The following is a 15,989-nucleotide window of genomic DNA, read 5'->3' on the forward strand; positions in this document are numbered from 1 at the left end:
GGATGTTTTATGGCAATGGTTTTGACACAAAGATTGTAAAGACAGCTCAGTTTTTCTGTATGTCATGGAGTTCAGCAACAACTTTGGTTTCTGAGATCCCCAAATACCTTTCTAAAGCTGTATATTAAGGTTGTCTTCAGAAACACATTATTTCTTGGACAAGGTTCAGCATTCAGAAATAGATTTGGAGTGTAAGGGTTCCTGTTTTCAGTGTCTAAGTGTTACAGTCTATCCTCAGAATTTTGGTTAACCGCCTTCTTATTTGTTGATGGGGGGAAAAGAACAGGTAAGTTGGGAACCTTCTTGAGTTTCAAAACCCAAAGCACACAAGGGGCTATTCTCTTTGTAATAAGCATCTCTGCTGAAGTGCTCAGGAAAAAGTGAGGACATGAAACACTAGATTATTAGTTTGGTTTTTTTTTTCCTGTGGATTGGAGATGGCTTTGGAGTTAATTTTTCGCTTAGCCAGGAAAGTTGATTATTGTTACTAATGCTACTTCTAATGTTTCACGTTAAGGAAATGTTTGACCAGTAAGCATTTTTCCCACAGCAGTGAAAACAATGTACCTTTCCCTGCCAGAGATCACATTGACATATATCCTCCTCGTTCCTGTAGCTGGAAGGTGAAGCTTGGAATTTTTCCAGTAGCCCAGCTGCCAATTTACCATCATTGATGATTATCAGGAGTCATTTGAGTGAGGTGTCTGATGTATAGCAGAGCATGTGTGATCTGTTAGCTGTTTCTTGGGGTCTTGTATTGGTTTATGGAAAGCTGCACTTCATAACTGATTGTAGTTTGCTCAAAGACGGCTCCTGTGGTTATAATGAAGTTGCAGAGCACTGATGAGTTGCTGTGGGTGTGAGATGAGGGGGCAGAATTTGCTGGCACTCACACTATAAACTGAATACCTAATTCAATTCCTTGGCACTCAGTGGAAGTTCAGCTATTGAATTCAGTGAGAAGAGGCGTGTGCCCAGTGCTTTTTTGACTTAATATTCCGCTCTGTGTCCCCAACATGTTACATTATCTGATGAGAAAGATACTATGAGATTGTACAAGTTACTTACGTTTGGTATAATTCTCAGTTAAGTAGAAAGAAAAAGAGAACAAAGACCATAAGGATAAGGAGGCTCTTACTTCGATTCAAAAAAAATTGGATTCTTGTCATGTGAATGTATAAATACTGACATTTAATAATATATTAATAATATAATAATAATTATAATATTATATAATAATACAGGTAAATCCTGACTTGTATTTATCAGTAAGTGAGATAGCAACAATGTGTCATGTCAAGATAATGCACAAAATGCAGTAAATGCCCTGAACGTTGATGTAAGTTGATTTCTAAAACCAAAATTTCATCACTAGTGAGATTAATTTTTCTCCTGTGACAACTAAGCACTTAGCATCATGCTTTGCATCCGTGCCCTGTTTCAGCAGTGGAGCTAGTAAGCTAAGCTATAAACCTAGAAGGAATTAAAATTGATCTTAGTGTTTTATGATCCTTCTATTTTGATCTAGTGATGCTTTTTTCATTTTAAGTTTTTTTCAGTTCTGTGTTGTTAGGATTACATATGCCATATGCGAATTTATTTAAAGATCACTTTTACTGGAAGTAAAATAAAAACTGGAAAAACTTTCCGTTATTCTAAGGCTTTATAACAGCTTGTGTATACAAAGTCTAAATTTGGAGCCAGATTTGACTTCTCCTTTAAAACAATAATAGCCTCAGAACACTGCTAATAAGTTCTGGAGGATTTGTCAGTGCTCAAACAAGTTGGAAGGTATTTGGATTGTTTGCCACACTTAGCCTTTGCACAGATTTTTGGGCTACAATATATGGGTCTGCATCGGACTTGCCTAAATAGCTGATCATCTAGTAGTAGGTGTGTAACAGCTACCCTTATTCTTTGTAGTTGTCCATACTTTTTTACATTTTCATAATCTATTAATCATTTAACCCTGTATAAACCATTTATAAATGTACCCTGTATAAAAAAAAAAAGTGTGACTGTTCAGTTTTTTCCTCAAGTTTAATATTAAAGGCAAGTCCAAGGTCAAGATGGGCACCGAGAGGCTTTAGGGAACTGGTGTAGTTTATATTTTGGCCAGTCAGCTGAGGAACCACGTGGAACTAAAATTAGTAAAGTGTGTGCGGTGAAGAAAGTTCACACGGTGTAATATGCTGTGGGCACTATTAGCGTTGATTTACCCAATCTGTTAATGGTGTGGTGTGTCTAGACCTTTGGAACATTCCTTAGCTCCTTACCTACTAATGTAGGAGGAATCATTTCTGAAATTAGCATATAAATTCTCCAGAGTCAGCAGCCCTTTAAAACAGTGTTCTAGCCTTGTGTCATGGCACAATAACTGTTCAAAGTAAACCCCCTCCAAAACTTCCCAGTAGGGCATGTTTTAATGAAGAAGCTCTTGACTTTAGATTGCATGCTGAAAAAGTGCACAAACCTGAGAACATGTATTAAGTTTAAAATGAGGAAATGTTCAGGATTTGATTTGGGTAAGTTGTATTTATTTAGTCGTGTTAATAAGGGAAGTGTATTATGATAAGGAAACATCTGGCAAAGTCTATTCATGCAGAAGGTTTACATATATGTAATTGAAATTGGAGGCTTTTCTGACTTGGACATAAGGTTTTTTTCCTTTCCTTGGTCTTTCACTTGTATAACTTGTATAACAACCCATGCTGTATGGTGTGGTCATTCCAGGGCTCAGCCCAACTGAGACTCATGTGAGAACAGGACTGCTCCTGGGACTGAACACCAGGTTGCTGCAGAAAGGAGGTACGAGGAACCTGTTGGAGGCAAATCCTACTCCCTGACTGTTATTCTTTTGTTGGCTCTTTTGAAGTTCCGTTCTTACTTCTTCCCACTTCAGTTGCTAATTGTAACGCACAGTGTCCTGTTCCTAGGTTCTCATTTTCAAGGGAAGGTAATATTACATAAAGCCAGGTTGGACGAGGCTTGGAGCAACCTGATCTAATGGAAGGTGTCCCTGCCCGTGGCAGGGGGTTGGAACTGGGTGAGCTTTAAGGTCCCTTCCAACCCAAACCAGTCTGTGAACCTATAATAACATGCATTCAGCTTGTGAATGTGTGCAGGAATTGGGAACTTGATTTTTAGACACAATAGATGTGTACACAGAGGCAGAAATGACAACATGGTGTGGTAGGTTTCTTTGGCATCCATCTGAGATGACTGCACTGAGCAGTGAAGCCAATAAAATCTTTGTACTCCAGAATCATGTGTTCTGAACATGCCATGAGCTTTACAGAAAAGCTATGCCAGGAATGTTGCTAGAGACTTTGATATGTTGATTTGGTACTTAGTTCTTATCTCCCTTGCTCCAAAAGCTGGGTGCTTTAATCACAATGAAATCAATTGCCCAGGTCACAGAGAAAAAGAAATGGAAAATAATGTAATTACAGAAACTCCTAAACCAACGTTTTTATATGTAATTGAATAAAAATGTTAAGTTGGGATATTTCCTTACCTCCCGAGAGTTAAATACTGAATTTTGACTAAAATGCCTCATTAAAAAGCTTTTTCCATTCCAGAGAAGTTTGACTTGTGGCCAGGAAAGCCTCCAAGATGCTGTATCTTAATTTTGTCATGGTCCCAGTGTCCATCCATATGTCACCCTCGTGCTCAGATGAAAGCACGAGGATGAAAGGAGGGGGGGAGAGAACATTCTTGGTGTGGTATTTCCCCCCCCCCCCCCCTAAAAAATAGTGAAGAACTGTTCAAGGAGAAAAACCAAACAACAAAACCAAACCAAATCCAGCTCCCTCAAAATGAAACTAGTTGCTTACCTGATGCTAGAGTAGGGGATGGGAAGAATCAATTTGTAAACTCTTTAGCCTGTCTTCTTTTCAAGTAACTAAAATGATATACATGGGCAGCCCCAGTGACCTGATTGTCATGTCATGGTTAAGCTTGTTTTAATTCTACTATGAAGATCTCAAAAAAGTTTGAGTTTTTTCTTTGTTTACCTTTTTAAACGTTTATTTTAAAAGATTAACACAGATAGCTAAACATAGAGTAGTGACAGCTGCAGAACTACATGCAGCGAGCAGGATTTGTGTTCCGTGCTAGTGCCCTGCCTGGCACAAGGAGGCCTTGGCTGGTGTCTATGGGAGACAAAACAAAAATCAGGGTAACAACGTGACAGGCAAACGGCATGGCTTGAAGTAGAACACCAGTGTCCGGGCTTTGAATTGTACATTCTGGTTGGGGTGAAATGGGTACACAGAGCCTTCCTGCTGGACTGAGCGATAGCAGTTATTTTGTGATGGTGAGCTTAGCAGTGGAAGACTTGATTTTATTTCACAGGCCTTAGAGAGTGTCTGATGCCGAGATAACTGCTCCAAAGTGTCAGAATGTCCTGGGCGAATCAGTGCAGGCTGTTGCTCATGCAAATGTGAGGCAGGTTGTACTGCTGTGGGGCAGGAACAGATTTGGAGAGGTGCTATGCAAAGGCTCAGCACACTTCCCACCCCACCTCTGCCAAGTCGGGGATGGTTGTTGTGACTTTGACAAGCGCCTCCGGGGGACCAGACTTGGGCTTGTTTCACCAAGTTTGTGGCCTAAGCGAGACTCAGTCCTGTGACATGAAAGCTTGCTGCATTCATGACAACAGTGGGTGATGTCTGTGGGGCACAGGGTTCTATTCTTACAGTCTGCATGTTGCAAGAGCCACATGTTTTTGAGTAGTGGACAAATGGCTTTGACTCTTCTTATCTGTGCTCCTCTCTGATATCTTGTGGTAAACAACATATGCTTGTTTTTATGTTTTCCTTTTAACATGTTTCTGCTTCAGTTGCACTTTAAATGTTTGAAGGGTTTCCCCCCCTCTCCCTTATTACTCAATTTAATTGGAATTATGGTGCCTATCAAAAAGCATTTCTGCAAGGTGACCTGGAAATAATAATTTGCTTTCATCTATACCAAACATTTGTAGATCGTTAAAACGTCAGAAATATAAAAGTCTTATTCTCAAAGAACTGGCTTTATATGAGCACAGTAAAATATGAGATTTCATTATATACAAAAAGGCTACTAATTTTGTATTCTTGGTTCACAGAGCAAACCTCCAACACATGTGGAATGCATGGCAGGATGTAGGACCCTCTAAGGGCTGTATGCAGATATGTGAAAGGGAAGGGGAGGGGGGGAGGAGGGAAAAAAAAGGCAGTTGTGGGTCTGAGGAAATGACCCCTTTCAGTAACAAATGGAGCATGTGCTTTGGGTCTCCGGTAGGATTTGTGCTGGGATCTTGCTCTCCATGTGCGTGCATTCCTGGGAATCAGACAGGTGTTAAAGTGAAATGGTGCCCAGAGGATGCAGCATCCTCCTATGCTATCAGCAGCCTAACCACATGACAGATCCAAAAGCAGCCAAGCACAACTGCTGAGGGGTTTGCCAAGGGGTTAGATGCCAAATGCTCAGAGAGAGTATCCTTGCCAGCTTGGCACCTTTAGGCCATGTGGCTGCTGCTGGCATGGAGTTGTCATTGTAATGTGCTGGGGAGAACGGAACCAGAAACTGTCTTAATAGTTCCTTGTGAATGAAGATCTCTTACTGTTGTGAGTATAAAATATTAATTACCTTACAAATGTGTTTGAGAGGCTGTGTGTGGCTTTGTCATCTGCCCAGACTTGCAGTGGTGAAATCAGAGGATTGCCTTCTGGCAGTTGAATTTATTTATGTCCTGTCCCCCCCACCTGCCCTCAGCATCACACTGGAAAAAAGAGGGGAACTATTTGGAAACAATTGACGTCTGGGGAAGGATGTTCATTGGCTTCTGGGATTTGGACCAGTCCCTGGGCTGGTGCCTTAGGAGTGGATTTAACCAATGCTGTAATCTTTTGGCACCTGTTGCAGTTTTTGGCAGTGGCACAGGACAGCTTTGATTGCACTGTAGCTGGAGTAGTGAGCATATGTCTCATGCCCATCCCGGAAAGAATAACCTAGTGCCCTTAATGCCTTTCCTATTGTTTTTCTTCCACTTTCTCTTCTCGTATTCATCAAGCTGCTGTTAGTAGTTATCATTGCATGCAGACAAGCAACCAACAGCTTCAAAGCAAAGAAATCAAAGATAAAGCAAGAGTACAGGAACCAGGAGAGTTCTGTATTATCAGATTCCAGCTGCTTTTTGCATTTGATTTTGAGTTGATGTTTGGCCCTGCATCCTTAAGAAGGGTGATAAACAAAGGACTTCAGGCAAAATGAAACACATGCTAGTGTCTGAGATGTAATCAGAAGAGGCGTATTTGGGTTTATAAAATATGTTAATCAAAATAACCAAGAATCCTCAAGGAGAGGATTCAGCGAACCCAATAAAGTCTCTGCCTACATGTCTCTGTGCTGATGGTACATCTCTAAGTGGCTGCAGTCCAGCAAAGCTCTTAAGTGCATGCTTAACTCTGAGCACAGCTTGGCTACAGCAATGTTGCTAACAACTTTGGCATGTGAGCTTTTATGCGTTTGGGCCATTCACATGCCTAGTGTGAAGCACGTGCTTGTGTGCCCTTCTGGATAAGTCTTTCTTGGGTCCTACAGGCCTGGAGCCAGGGGTATGAGTCCAGTTTCCACCTTCAGTTTCCTGCTCCTGTAGAAGGTATTGAAGATGACATTAGGGCCATATGTCACCTACAGCTCTGAGGATTTTAGCCTTCGTTTGAAGATCACTGAAATACAGAGGTACAAACCCCTCTTTATTATGTTATGAAACTGACTGAAACCCCATTATATTATGAAGCTGACTGATGCTGTGTGTACTTTAACTTTCCTGGTGCCTTAGAATCAGTCCAAGGATGCCCAGGGATCTCTTGAACACAGTCTAAAATCTGCTAACCAAAATGTGATGTTTGCTTTTCTGAAGGTGCCTGTCTGTAAGCCACCAGAGCAGTTCATTAGGCTCTGATGGACAGGCCCATTCTTAGAGATTGGATTAGTAGGTTTACATAATGAGATTGTCCATAAAGGCCCCTACTGTTTTAAATCACTATTTAAAATACATTAGCACTACAGTCTGTGCAGAATTTAGTGTTTGCTGAAAATGACTCCAAGTAACCCATGCAGAATTGTGGCAAAGGCAGAGAGCAGAGTGGAAAAACTGGCATCCTCAGATATTCCCACTGCTGCATCACAGTGTGTGTGTGTTCATAGTGCCTGACAGCCTGAGAGTTAGGTATTGTTAAACTGATCATTGTATTTGCTGCCTTGTGTAGTCAGTCTTGAGAGCTGGAGTGGTTAGATTTGAAGAGAAAGTTCTCTGGTTCTTACGGTGGTTCTTGGAATTACAACTCAGTTTTGTCACTAGAAGATCTTAGGCTTCCTATCTACCTACAGATTTCAAGCAAGATGAGCATCAGTGAAGGCAGCTCAGCAGATAAAGCTCTCAAATGATAAATAAGGAGAATTTAATCAAATATAATCTAATTGTAACAGCTCAGATCTCACTAAGTGCCTCTGTCAACATATCTGGCTTAGTAAAGGAAAAATAAAAAGGGAAAAGAAACATTCCATCAGTCACAAACAACTGAACTTCTAAGTAAAGTCCAAGCAAGCAAACTCTGGTGTGTGCAGTTCAGAGTCCACTTGGATATTTCCTGGACTACCATCTGCATCAGAAAGTTGCTGGATAAATAACTGTGATTCTCTCCAGTAGCTTCTTGGTATGCCTGAGGTGGGATTCCAAAAGAGGAATAGCTGGCAAGTTGTGTTTTGGTTTTGCCTTCATCAAAGCCTGTTTGTATTACAGGGATCATAGTTCATCTCTAGTCTTCGGTACCTGTACTTGTTTATTTTAAGCAAGTTAATTTCTTGGAGATCATAAGAAATCTAGATGGGGGAAAAAATATCCTGTTGTGAGAAAGTTCTTATCTGGTGCACTGAAATAATGGAAAATGGCTTTCTAAATATACTCAAGAAGTCCACTTATGGGCCAGGACCCAAATTTCCTGGGGAAAATGGGGGTGGAAAAGACAGCAAATGCAAGTTTGAGAACTACTGTAAAATATCTTTGTCCAGCTTTTTGCCCCTGGAGGAGGAAGTGAGGAATTTAGAAAGCAGCGCATGTGACAGATGCTGCTCAAGATGCTTAACACATTACTTAAAGATGCTCTGTAACCATGATGTTCTGTGTAATAAAAGAATGTGAATGGAACGGAAGAAGAACAGTCCAGATTTACTGTAACCACATCTGTAGCCTCATCACTCTCACATGATGTAAAGAGGTCAACAAATTCCTGCCAGTTCCTGGAACATTCCTAAATGTATTTCTGCAGCGCAAAGCAACATCAGATTAGGGAGCCCTCGGGTTACCTCCAAGTGAGCTGGCATTTCTGTAGTAGGTTACCACACAGGGATACTAGTTTCAGCGCCAGAAGCAGTAAAGCTCTGTTACTGCCATCCATAGTTAATTAGCTCAGGTGTCACACCGAGCAAACATGGCTGTATTGCTTCTGGTTCTGCAGCTAAGTTAATTGAGACTGGCTTGAGGATCTTTGCCCCAATGTGCAGCACAGACATACCCAGGAATGCACTCCTATTGTTGACTGAATACTGTATTTTCTCATAAATGTGGCAGGAGTATAATTGCAGGGTGGAAAAAGAAGGCCAATATACATTCACTTCACTTTAGAAACTAAATTAAACCTTTGACTTAACTCCCTTCTATACCAGCTCCCTGCAGGCATTTCTACAGGCTTCATTAGAGCCAACCCAGGGGCCATGGAAAAGGTCTTACAAAAGACTAGCCAGGAAGCCAGTCAGAGTCCCAGATCCTGCTGCTACAGAATACAATCTGCCTCTTGGCACCTCGGCCTTGCAGCTGCCAGGCACTCTCCTTATGTGGTCACTGGTGTTGGCTCTGGGGCTGGAGCAGATAGATGAGGAGGGCTGAGGGGGAACGCATTCATCACTGCCAGCAGTGAGTGGAGGCAGTGCCAAGTCACTATGTAACTAGGCATTTGTGCCAATTTGCTCAGTAATTGGATTGCTATTTGAAAAATTAAAGTGGTGTCTAGAAAATTCTAACCTTTGCCTTTATGAAGTTTGCAGCTGAGAGGCTGAGCAGGAAGAATGGAGGGGATCAAACATAGGTGTTTAAGGAGAACAAATGTAGGAGGTAATTTGATTACTTTCCAAAGTGTTGCACCAGCCTCAGAAGCAGCTCTCTGTACCAGAGAGACAAAGAGCAAGACACAGTGCAGTGGAAAGCTGTAATGTTAAGGACAAGCTGTAACCTGGTGCTTACTAAGGAAAATCACTGTGGACTTGTCAGCTGAAAGCCATTTGTATAAAGAAAACATGTAATTAGAGAGAAAGGCTTGATATACTTGCTGTATTTTTTTTTTTTTTTTTAAAGACAAAAACCCCTTAATTGGGCATTATCTTTTCAGTTTTTTCTGAGCCTGCAAATTAGTTGCTTCTGTATGCTGTAGACATTGCTCTCAAATACATGTGCTGAACAAATCCGATGTGCTAATATTAAGCGTAAATGATCTTGAATTATCCAGCTCCAGAGAGAATTTCTGAATCAAAAGTATGCCTCTGCCACAAGCCATTTCTGCTCCCCGTGAAGTCAAATTCAGACCTTGCTTTGACTTCGGTAGAAGCCTAATTACATCCAAAAATATAGATACCTAAACAGTCCTTCAGGCGTTTCATTATTATTTGCAGTTGAGCTCACTGGCCACCCTTATTCAGCTGAAAACTTTGAGCATATGGATACAGTGGATTATAAATTGTTCCTAACATAATGTTTGCAGTTTGAAGTACAGTGCAGTTGCTAGTAGGCGTATAAAAGTAGTGCCTGTGTTCTTCATCACTGTGAGCGGAAACTCAAGCTAGAAGCTCTGTATTTAAAATAATAAAAAGTAAAAATCTATGGACTCATACTGAGGAAGAACTATTTGGAACCTCTGTGAAATGTCTGATTATTTCTCATGAGCTCAGTCCTGGTAGAATGAGGTTAACACATGTCAAAGCAGAGGCAAAGGAAATTTCGGGTTGCATTTCTGCCCCTAGATGGAGTATTCTGCACGCTGTTTTATTTTTTTTTTTTTTTTTTTTTTTTTAAATATTTTGGGAGAATGAAGCTATGTTAGAAGCCTTGAAATGCCTCTTGTTCTGAATTCCCTTTACAGTGTATCAAGTGCTGCCTATTGGGACTAGACTAACTGGGTCCCAGAGGCCATTTAGAAGAGAAAAATCAAATTAGGGATTGTTTGTATAGTTGATCGGGCATTATAAAGGCCACTGCAATTTCTGAGCGTCTCCTGTTTGTCAGTTAGTAGTAGATCTATAAATAAAAAAGCGAGAAACCTGTGCTTTACAAAGTGTCACTAATTACTATGAAACATCTGATATTTGCAGCTTGCAGGGCTGAATGTTTCTGTGATTTGCATGGTATTCCCTTCTCTTGGTATCCTGTGACTACCATGGTAACCTTAACCACTGGTAGAACATTTTAATAGTAACCACTGTAATATAGAGGTTGTGTGCAAACAGCATGCACCATTGCTTCAGAGGTGTTTGCAACACTTTGGTTTTGTCACAATCGGAGTAAAATGTTGTCAGATTTCCAGAACTGCATCCTAAACTTGCCAAACAGGGAGCTGAGAGTGAGTTCTCCTGTTCTGCAGCTCCTGTCTTTGATCACCTCTGGAGTTTCATTGATACATTCCTACCCAGCACTCACAAGCTTAGTGAACCATGGCTCCAGAAAGCACAGAGTTGCTTGGGGAAAGCATTTGGCTACAGATGCTGTGTGTGGGGTGGGTGTCAGATTAGAAGCCAGCTTTTGAAAAACCTAGATTGTTTTGTATGAGTGAGTGAGAATTCAGCTGTAGGCTCTTAGCTCAGGTATGCTCACATATGGCCTTCTGGGTTAGCCCACTCTAACAGGAGGGACCAGCTGCAGTGTTTGTCCCTGGACCAGGAGCTGAATTCCTGCAGAAGCCAGGATTTTGGTTTGGATCTTTATAGATATGATGTAAATGCGAGCAGCTTCTTAACAACTATTCTTGAAACTCGGAGCAGAATGTTAGAGCAAACTTAGGGAATTGCACAAGGTATCCCTTCTCAGAACAGAAAGAAAAAACCCAACAAAACCTAACCCATCTGACTAGAGTCCTGAGAAATGCTTTCCAGCTCTCAAAGAAAGAAAAGGTCTTAATTCAGATTTGCCGGAATCGTCTAATTAGTCCCTTTAATACCATGCACCTTATAGTCTGTGCCACCGGATTCGTCCTATAAATGAGACGATGGGCTAATTCATCTTGGCAGCAGTAAACAGACCTTGTGATTGTCCTCCTCATAAACACCGGCCTGCTTTTAGAGAAATGCTTTGCCCAAGCCTGTGTCCCTCCTCCCTCCCCCGTGAGCTCCCCCCTTCCCTTTTTCTGAGTGCTGCCTGTGCTTCTTGCCCTCTTCCTTCTCCACCAACCAACCCAACCCACCCTGTCTCGCACACAGTGACATACCTCACACATTTGCCACCGCTAACAACAACCTGTCAACTCTTTCTTTGCACCGTGCTAGGCGCCCTTTGTTTCTGCAGCCCAGCAAGCCTTGCAGCTGTTGTCCGAGGCCTGCTCCGACAGCCTGTGATCAGTCAGCTGCAAAATCCTCCCTGAACAACTCGGTATTCACAGCTCTAATCGGGCCAGCGGACTGTTTCCTCCTCTCTCGCAGTAAATCTTTATCACTTGCGCTCTGCTCATCAGTTAGTGGCGCCAGCTCTTTGGGCTGCTCTATCCCTTTCCCATACTCTGCGGGGCTGTGTGCTCTGAATGCTAACTCCAGCCTTGTTTAGCCTCGCTGCTTGCCTCAGTACTGCAATCCACATGTTGGGAAGGGCCAAATTCCTGCTCCCTCCCCACCTTTTAAGCCGTATGTACATCAAGTTTGTATCTCTGCAAAGGTGAAGAACTCAAAGGCTCCCTTCCTTTGCCTATTTCATACTTTAACCAAACAAGTTAATTCTGTGATTTTCTTTCTGTTCCTCCCCCCCGCTGCCCCCAGCAGGCTGTTGTGCTTCTGTTAAAGAGCCGTCTTTGGGAGGAAGATGAGGGTAAGCTGCCCAGCCTAGGGAAGCTGGTGATGGCAAGGGAAGCCCTCGGGAAACTGGCACAAACCTTAATTTGATCGCATGCCCAGGGCTATTAACCTTCCTCCTAATGGTCCCCCCCATGGACGGAAACACATTTCCCTCCATCCTGTCCCTGACTTGGTGCCATCTCAGTCTTTTAACAGATTTACATCAAAGATGTTGAGTTGTAAAGCAGATTTTTAGGAAAAAAAGGATCAAAGTTGACTTTCTTAGTGTCCCAGCTGAGCTGAGGAGAGTCCACAGAGCTTTTAGGGGTGAGGTTTCTGCCAGTGTGGAGTTGCTGAGGATTTATACTTTTGGAGCTGAAAGCACAACTCGGTCTGTGCCTGTTGCTGCTTGTGATACAGCAGGAAAACTCCTCCTGCCTCCTTGGAAAAACATTGTGGGGCTCATTTCCCTGTGTGCTGTGTTTGGGCCTGGGGTTGGAGATAAGCATATAATTAAACCTCAATTAAACAGCACATTTTGCAAAGAGACTCAACTAGCTTTTAAGTACAGCTTGCCATAGATTAGTTTAACAAATTTTTCAGGTTAGTGAGGGTTATTACAGTTTATAAGGAACCTGGGAAGCTCTTGTCTGACCACGGGCCTGAGGACCAAAAAGTAATGGGTTTTGCTCTTGTCTCTGAAGCTGAGTCCATCTCTGGCACTGGAAACCCTATTCTCTCTCTGCATCAGCTTCACCCACTGTTAAGTCTTTGTATCAGCTGTTCCACGTGTGCGTGTACATCTGCATGCAGGGGTGAAGATCAACCAAGTACAGAAATATTCCTTTAAGAGTAAAACGTGAACTGGCTTCAAGAATATCTTGTTGCTATTAGTTTCATAAGGCAACTGTAAAATAGATGCTGCTTGGAAAATCTGGGTTCATTTCTATTCAGACTTTCTAAGTCTCAGTTCCTCACCCGTACAGTATTTGCTCAGTGAAAGATAAGCTCGTGTGTATCGGATTCTTACAGTTTTGGCATTGGTGGTCAGGTTGAGCCTGTAGAGAGATGCACAAAGTAAAACCTAATGCCAACCACAGTCAGAAGGACTTTTGACAAGGTCCTGCAGGGACAGGACAAGGGGAAATGGCTTTAAACTGGCAGAGGGGAGACTGAGATGAGATGTTAGGAATCCTCTTCTGCACATCAAATCATCGTAGAGTTGCAGACTGGTTTGTGTTGGAAGGGACCTTAAAGCTCACCCAGTTCCAATTCCCTGCCACGAGCAGGGACACCTTCCACTAGACCAGCTTGCTTCATGCCCTGTTCAAGTCTCAGCTATCACATGAGCCTTGATGGGTTTAATTTGCCTGCAGCTTTGACGACTCTGTCCTCTGGAGGAAATCCTGGTTGTGTTCTCTGACAACTACCACCTGGAAGTATAATAGCAGAGTTCAGACAATTTTGGGTTTTTATGTCTAATAGTGAACTATTGGACATGGTTATTTTGTGGTGTGATTGTCTTCTGTTTCATAAAACAGTGGTGCTTCACCATGCTCGGGAATAGTGGGATAGGAAATCTATCTGGTGTCCTCTGCACAAAAAGCACTTGATTTTGAAGTGTTCCTCAAGAACTTGATGTCCTTTAAAGACATCCTAATTGTGCTCTTTATTCTTTTTGAAAACTCATGGTAGCTACAGTTTATACTCAACCTGATACTGTGGGAGGAAATATTTTGGCTTTGAATTACAAAAGAAGATTCTAACAGTCTGAAGTGAAAGTGAATAGAACAAGGAGCAGACTTTCTCAAAATTATTATTTTTTTTCCTTAAAACAACTAAGACCACTGCACAATCTTTGGAGTGTCTTTACAGAGAAGTAAACAAGGCTGCGCACAGCCCAGCTGGACTTTCCTTAGTACCTTGCCACTGTCCACGTGTCCTGGTTCTCCTGCTCACCTGCTGATGTTTGTGCCTTGAAGTGAGGCTTTATTTTGGAATCTGCACCCGGTGCTTACTGTGGTATGGTTATAATTCTGTGGTGCTTGGTGTTGAGGGCTTGGAGTAATGTTAGAAAAATGTCCTGGAGAGGCAAGTTCAGTCATTCTTCATTTTTACCCAGACCTGCAATGAAGACTTTGTATTTCTTTTCTGATTAGTTCCTGCTGCAAGAGGACATTTTCATGGCTGTGGGTTGAACTGTATGAGGAGAATTTGAGAACAGCTTCTCTCTTCCCTGTTGTGAATTGAAAGTAGACTTGACTTAGATCTCCTAATGCATAGATGCATAGTTGGAGTAGGATATTTTATTGTTCTGCTTTTTTATTTTTAAGGAGCAGTGTCAACTTTTTTCCTAGCTCCTCCCACATCTGTCTTCTAAGAAAATGTCAGACCTCACCATCTTTCTATTTGATTTTTTCCCCCTGAGTTACTGATAATAAGCTTACACATTAATTCCATTTTAAAATAGTTTTTTAGTCTAGGAATTTCCTTGTCTGATTTGCCTCAGACTTTTCAGGAAAATTCTACCTTGGCATAAAGTTTGCATCTGTGAAAGTTCAAGGAAATCAGTTTAGCTATTGCTAAGTGAGGAAGGGGTGCTGCCAAAATTGAGTTTATGATGAAAAGCTAGTTTAAGTATGGATAAATTAATTTCTTTATAATTATTAGGTAGTATTAGTGTTTAGTAAGTCTCATAAAGAAAAAAATATGACTGACTGGATTTTATATTGCTTCTAAAAATGGATTTTTGTTTCTTCTTTGGCTGCTCAGGGAAGAATGCTTCCTTCTAACCCATCATGTTTAATGTTGTGAGCCACTTCTTGTGTACAGATTTGCTGTGCATCTTGAATAAGACCATGTAAAAGATGAACAAAGAATGAGGGGAAAAATTATAAATGGATCCATGTGACTGCGTCTTCTCCAGATTTCTCCCCGCTCCTCACTTAAGAAGTTTAGAGGGAGTGCAGGGCCATGCAGTATTTGTTAAAGCTGATGGAATATCTTTCTCCCTCAGGGTATTTCTTTAATCAATGTTTCTTTATCCCATTAGGTCATCTCCTCTTTATTTATTTAATTATCTGTCTGAAGAAAAGCCTTGTTCTGTATGTTTTCATGGATCCTGACATTTATTCTTAGAATTATGGCCTGATCACTTCCTCTCTTTTCCTGAATTTTTCTGTCATTTTATCTATTTTAAGTGCCAGAGCACAAAGATAACCCCAGCTTAGTTCTCTCATTTTCCCCAGCAGTTCCCCCCTCCCTTCCCTCCCTGCAATGAAAAAAATGAAAGGTCTCATGGTCTCACAGATTTTCTTTATGCTTATTTTGGCCTATTTGCAACCCAAATACATCATCACGCTAGAAGACGGCTCTCTAAGGCTCTTGGATCAATTAAAGGTAGCCCTATTCATTGCCAGGACAAACCTTTGCCTATTAACTCTTTCAAAGGGCATTTGTCATCGCAAAGAGCTGTGAATGCTGTCTGGGTTCATTGATTGAAAAAAGGTATTGTTTTAAGGCTGCTGAATATCTTCAGTAGTTGTAATCAGAGAGTAGCTTGTGTCTGTGAAGTGATACAGTTACCTTTCACCTACTTGCTTTATTTTCTGTGGTTTTTAAAAGAAAAAACACCCAAAATTTCCAATGTAATCCAAACATCCTGATTTTAGAGTACAAAAGGAGTGCACTTGCTGATCAAACTATAATTTATGACATGATTTTGGTGAGCCAAAGATTTCATGTGGTAACCCAGAACACGTCTCATTGGCCTATGATCAGCCAAGATCGAGGAAGTGGGGCGGCGCTGCTCGTTGCCAGTGAGCATCCTCCTTTCTTCCCTCAGAAATCCAGTGTCTGTAGCTTGAAATGCAGAAATCCACCCCAGTTCTCCAAGCACTTGCATGTGTGCTTATGTT

At 41.6% G+C, this 15,989-nt stretch overlaps 1 protein-coding gene across 5 annotated transcripts in view; it reads left to right on the forward strand.

Annotated features, from left to right (window-relative positions):
• The window catches only part of SMIM38 (small integral membrane protein 38), a 42,048-nt gene that overhangs the window by 13,115 nt on the left and 12,944 nt on the right, over positions 1-15,989 (forward strand). The window contains exon 1 of one of the 5 annotated variants that reach the window (XM_030484694.1): positions 6,653-6,726. The exons of the other annotated variants lie outside the window; for them this stretch is intronic. The gene's annotated coding sequence lies outside the window, so the exon portion shown is untranslated. Of the gene's footprint in view, positions 1-6,652; positions 6,727-15,989 lie in introns of those variants that run through there. 5 annotated transcript variants of the gene reach the window in all.

Source organism: Strigops habroptila, chromosome 4, assembly GCF_004027225.2.
Source record: "Strigops habroptila isolate Jane chromosome 4, bStrHab1.2.pri, whole genome shotgun sequence".
Classification (NCBI taxonomy): Eukaryota; Metazoa; Chordata; class Aves; order Psittaciformes; family Psittacidae; genus Strigops; species Strigops habroptila.